We start from the raw sequence: 6,401 nt of genomic DNA, 5'->3' as shown, positions 1-6,401 counted from the left end.
CGCTCGTAGAATAGCATTTGTTGCTGCAGGAACTGAAAAAGATTGAAAGCGCCACTGATTTTAGAAAAAAAAATGGAGGCCTGGCAGTTTCAGCAAGCATTTAAATTGTGATGCGTATGGGCAACTATGCAGGAGAAGGACAGTAATATTTACACCAGCAGAGACCCAACTGGAGAAAAACAGCCCATTTCAAAAGGGTGTGGAGCCCATTTACTAAGTTGCGGTAAAAGAGGGCCTGCGCTAGCGCCAGTGCGTGTTTTTGATGTGCGCTGAGGTCCCCTTTTAAAGAAGTGGGTAAAAGACCAGGGGTTTTCTTTGAAAAGAAATAGCATGGCGATTTCAGTGGGGAGCCCTTACCTCCACTCATTGAGATGGCGGTAAGGACTCCTGCGCTAACCTGGGGGAAACTGGTTAATTTCCAGCGCTACAAAACTAGGTCATATTTTTGTAGCACTGGAAATGGCGCATAGTAGGGGCGGGAGCTACCATCGGACTCCTGCAGTGGCAAGCCTGCAGAAGGCTTACTTCTGCTTAGTAAAAGGGGCCCCTTTGTGTCTGAAGAATACTGGAACCTTCCTATCTAAAATGAATTCTACCCTTGCAGCTCAGCTCTGGCACAAGGATCCAGAGAGAGACTAGGCTGCCTTGTGTCACAGAACCCCTGCCAAGGTAGAGGGTTCATCAGGATAGCCACTAACGACCGTAAGCGTTTGCTCATACATCTGCTTTAATATTGACTGTAAATAGTTTGCACTGTGATGTTGTCCCCTTCTTGTTACTTCATCCAAGTTTGAGTAAAGAGTTTGGATTTGAACTTGGATACTGGCTTGGAATACTTCACATAGGGGTCCTTTTATTAAGGCACACTGAAAAATGGCCTGCGCTAGTGTAGGCATGTGTATTGGATGTGCGCAGGTCATTTTTCAGCACACCTGCAAAAAAGGCCTTTCCTTGTAGACAAAAATGGATGTGTGGCAAAATTAAAATGAGTGCGCGTCTATTTTGGGTCTGAGACCTTACCGCCATCCATTGACATAGCAGTAAGGTCTCATGCGTTAACCAGTCAGTAATCGCCAGCACATGTACACTGCCAATTACTGCCTGGTTAGCGCCGCGCGGTAGAAATTTTCTGATGCGCGTTTTGGACGCACATCAAAAATAGAATTACCACCCGGGGCACACAGTAGCCGGGCGGCAGTTCTAATTTGATGCATGTTGGATGTGCATAGGTGCCTACGCACCTTAGCAAAAGGGCCCCTGAGAGAAAGAAGAGTGCTGAGGCCCTTCAGCCTTCCAGCTTGCTGGTCCCAGCTCCAGCTCCATTAATAGTCCTAAATTTACTTGAAGTAACCTGGCCTGATGTTCACCTGGCTAACAAGGGATATATTAGTATCTCTCTATATAATAATTGGTCAATCTGTGTCCCTGGCTGGCTGGCTGGCTGGGTTCGTAACCGTATGCTAATGAGCTTACGTCAGCTCGCCTCCAGCGTTCCCTTCCCTCTCAGGGTCCCACCCTTGTGGAAAGACGAAATGACATCAGAGGAGGGCAGGACACTGAGAGGGAAGGCAAGGGAAGGCTGGAGGCGATGTGAGCCGAGCCTGCCGCCGCTGCAACCTCAGGTATAGAGTGGAGGGGAAGGGAGGGGAGGCTCGCTGGACATGGATGAGATAGGATGGGAGGGCAGAGGAGGGGAGGGGAGGACAGGGGAGGGGAGGACAGGGGAGAATCGCTGGACATGGAGGGGAGGGCAGGGGAGAATCACTGGACATGGAGGGGAGGGCAGGGGAGAGAGACGAGAAAACGCTTAGACGACAGCCTTCCTAGGGCCCTTCATTTGTTCCGAAACTGGTGTTTTTGCTTGTTCTATAATGAAAATTAGGCACCTACTTTCCTTTACAGAGTGGGCTCAAAATAGACATGTTCTTGGTGCCTATAAATAGGTTCCTCTTTATAGAATTATCCTTTTGCTGCTGACCGCATAGCGCTTTTGAATATCAACTTGTTTATTTTCATCATCATAACTGATGCATGTTACTGTGGTATCATCACCAATCTATTCTTTAACAATTAGTATCCTTTCCTAAATAAAGAGCAAATTATTTCCTTAGAGAACTATTCCTGTGGGGTAGCTCACAGGGTAAATCATAAATAAGAAAACAAACAAAGTGCTTAAATATTCCCAGCCTAAATAAACTCAATAGCACTGTGATGGCAACTGTAGACGATATAATTCTGTTCATTCAATATCTTTTGGCAAGTCAGGAGCAAGGTAAGATTTGCAGGAGGTAACAAAAATACAGTATTTATTTCATAGATTTATGGACACATTTGAATATAATAGACTTTTTTGTCATCTTTGCATGATTGACAGATTTTGAGGATTATTTTCAAAGGGCTGATACTATAGTCTAAATTTAAGGTGCATTAAATGCTAATGCGCCTATACATTTCTATGGGCAAGTTAGCGTTTAACGTGCATAAACCATTTATGCGCATTAAAAATGCTAACGCACCCATAGTGCAGGTATACAAGGAGGAGTGGAAACTATAGAAGGGGTCTTACTGTTTGGAAGGGGTTTGGCAACTGAGCTTTGATTCAACAAAGTATAACATCAGTCAGTTGAGATGTAAAAATTGAGTAGCCATGTATCGATTAGAAAGACAAGAATTGGAAGCTATCAAACAAGAAAGAGGTCTATGTGAAATCACTTCAGTTCACTGCACGTAAGCCAGTCAGTGTAATAAAACAAGAGGAAAAGCTGACAACATGTTTGGTTGCAAAAGTAGAGATATTATCAGCAGCAGACAAAGCTAGTATTGACTTTCTTTGGGTCACTTGTGAGGCTCTATCTTCAGTAGGAAATGGGTTTTACTCATCCCTTTTTCAGTAATAGCTCAAGGTGAGTTATGTTCAGGTACAGTAGGTATTTTCCCATCCTTGAAAGGCTTACAAAATGTTGTACCTGAGACAACGGAGGGCTAGGTAACTCATCCAACTAGGATTTAAACTCTCAGTTCCTTGGTTCTTAGCCTGCTGCTGTAAGCATTAGGCTGTTCCTAGTAAGAGGTTAGAGGTAATTCATAAAAAGGTTAAGAAAACAATATAAGATCTGCAAAACAAACCCTATGAAGAAAGGTATGAGACACTCAAATTGTACATGCTGGAGGAAAGAAGGAGATGAGAGGGATGAAACAAACATTAACATATTTGACAGACTTCAGAAAAGTACGAACATAAGAACATCAGTACTGCCATACTGGGACAGACTGAAGATCCATCAAGCCCGGCATCCTGTTTCTAACAGTGGCCAATCCAGGTTACAAGTACCTGGCAAGATCCCAAAACAGTACAATACATTTTATGCTGCTTATCCTAGAAATAAGCGGTAACCGGGTGGTAACTCCAATTGGCGTGCATTAGGCGTGCGTAGGCACCTACACGGCTTAGTAAAAGGGCCCCTAAGTCTTAGTTGCCAAATTCTAGACCATTCTTCAAGCTTGGTCAGGGCTAGCTGTTAATTTTCAGCAGCAACTTAACCGGCTAAGTGCCGCTGAAATTCGCAGGTAGCGCTGAAGTCAAAGCTGGCTATGTTGGGGACGTTCCAGGGGGTGAAGTCAGCAGTTGGTTGCTTAAGTGCTGATATTCAGACCTCAAGCGGGCTGAATAAATGGGACTGCATAATGGGACCACATAAAAGTCTATCCTGCTTTCATGAACTAGTCCATGGCCACTTAAGTGCTGAATATCAACATAAGAGGTAATGTGCTAACAATAACTGGATATTCAAAGGTGAAGCCCAGGCAGGGCCAGGCTTTGAAAATCCAGGAATAACTTCATCGACGGTAAGCAAAACGCTCACCACCGATGGCTGACTATTGCATCCTCTATTCTTAATATACAGCTGGGCAACAGGTTGGGATAGAGAAACTGCATCATTTTAATGAAATGTATGAAATCAGCAAGGCAACCAAACCAATGCAAAACTCAAAACAAATAAGGTCACTCAATATGGTCGAATGCCTTCTTGGCTTCTAATGAGACGAAGAAAGCTGGGACTTTCAAATCTTTAGCCAACAGTAAAAGTTGGACACATAATCTTGTATTATTAGAGGAGAATCTATTATTTACAAAACCAGTTTGATCTGATGAATGAGTTTATGCTTCAATTCAAGCAAGTAATATATTTCTTAAAGAGATGGGTTTGTAAATGATGACTTCTAACTCATCTCCGATGACCATCAGGACCCTGGTAATTGTACCTCACATCTGGCCCTCCATGAAAAAAGTGTGATATAAAGGGAGTAAGCGATGTACTAGATCTTTCTGAAAAGCCCTATAAACATTTACTGTAAAACCATCCATCCCAGGTGTTTTATTTGCTTTACAAGAACCTAAAGTTTTAACCATATGGGAGAGAGACTAAAGTACTTGAGACTGAAAAGTATACTCTCTCAAGAGTGTCTAAGATATGCATTTGGTTGTGCAGGTTACTTGCAATCATGCAGAATAGTACATAACATATTGTGTTCCCAGCTGTTTGGATTTATAGCTCGAACACGAGGAGCTGTTTTCTGAGCTGTAGTGGTGATAAATCAGGTAGAATAGTAATGCGCTGGCCCTGCCAGGACAAATGTGGCATGTTTGTTTTTTTTAAAACCTTAGGAAGAATTTCCACTATTTATGGATAGCAAAGTATTTTCATGATGAATGGCTGGGGGCCCTTCATAGATGCGGGTCTTCTACTGGGAAACCAATGGTCCTATTCCACTTCAAACAGATGTGCAAATTTAAGGTCCAGCAGTTGTGGGAGCACTGATTCAGTAACCTCCACAGGGTTGGATCCCTCCACACCCTCAGGAAGCCCCAAAATTCTCAGGTTGTTTCTCCAGCTCCTATCATTAGCTTCCTCCCATTCCCATTCCAATGAAGCTATAGTTTTACCCTGCTGCTGTAGACCGTGAACCTCGTCCTTTAGATCTGTGACTCTGCCTATGAGGAGTGCGTGTTGCTCTCCAAAAGAATGAAGTCGGACAATAATATTTGCCATGTCTGTTTTCAGCTCAGAAATATTCTGCATTCTTCCTTGAATCAGAGTTTTGACTTAATTGAACCCGGCCATTATTGGCTCTAACAGCTCTAACAATTCATGTGGAATTGCCATTTTCACAGGAGTCAGCAGATCTTGCTTGGGCTGTTTAGTGCTGTCAGAAGGCAGGAACGCTGCAACAATTTTACTTTGTTTTGGCACTAATATATTCCCCAATCTTCTGAGTGCTTGTATCTAGAAAAGAAAGGTTCAGCAATTCTGGAGAAGGGTATTTTGCAAGCTGCATGCAGGAGCTATGTTTCTAGGTAGCCATGTGGACCATGCTGAAACTGGAAATCCTTTGTTCCAATATCTTTATTGGTTTTTCAGCAAAAGAAAATACAATAAGTAAAACTAAAACATCAACACATCAGAACAAACAATGACATGCTGTATCATATAACTGAATACTGATAAAACCCAGCACCGATGACACATGAACTAGTAGAGCTTAACAGACCTCAGCAGTGACTCGTTTCACACTGGGATCACTGCCCAATGACTCACTATGTCGTCATTGGTGTTTTCAAACGTAATTAATTTTTAGAAACTTTTTATAAACTTTTCATGATTTTCAATTTTTAATAAAATGCTACTTAGATTTGTTTGCAGTCTAGTGAAGCATAAGCGGACCCCATTGGGCAGTGATCCCAGTGTGAAACGAGTCACTGCTGAAGTCTGTTGAGTAAGCTCTGCTAATTCATGTGTCATCAGTGCTGGGTTTTATCAATATTAAGATTCACTGCCCCCTCTGTTCTAAAGTTTGACTATTGACTTTGATGTATCATATAACTGAGGCACCTCACTTGCATTTTGGCAACCAGATATGTGATCATCTAAAAGTATCCCGCTCCATTCATATTTTAACATATCTGTGGTTTTATCTGCCCCTGATGCTTCATATTAGACAAAGTATTCCACCAGTAGTTGCTATCCACCATAACTAGGGATTTTCAACTAGTTGTTATTAGATGGAGAACAACAGACACCAAAAAAATCCAACAGGTATGCATCCAATGAAGAAAAAAACCCCATAATGATTTCCAAACAAGAACGCCATAGGTTAAAAGCTCATTAAGTTGTAAAATTGCCAAACACTTTCCCCACACTTCCGACTAATACAACTTCAAGTTAGAACACTCAAATATTATGTGAAACAACATACCTACGTCCACAAGACAGGTCCAACAATGATTATCTGCATCTAAGGCTAATTTGGTCTTTCTCACCAGGATAATAAATGAACGATGAACAAAGAAAAACAGCACAGGCCATTTTCAGGCGCACCTTAGTAAAAGGACCCCTAAGTTT

The sequence above is a fragment of the Microcaecilia unicolor genome, chromosome 2 (genome assembly GCF_901765095.1).
Source record: "Microcaecilia unicolor chromosome 2, aMicUni1.1, whole genome shotgun sequence".
Classification (NCBI taxonomy): Eukaryota; Metazoa; Chordata; class Amphibia; order Gymnophiona; family Siphonopidae; genus Microcaecilia; species Microcaecilia unicolor.
This window is presented reverse-complemented; position numbering follows the sequence as displayed.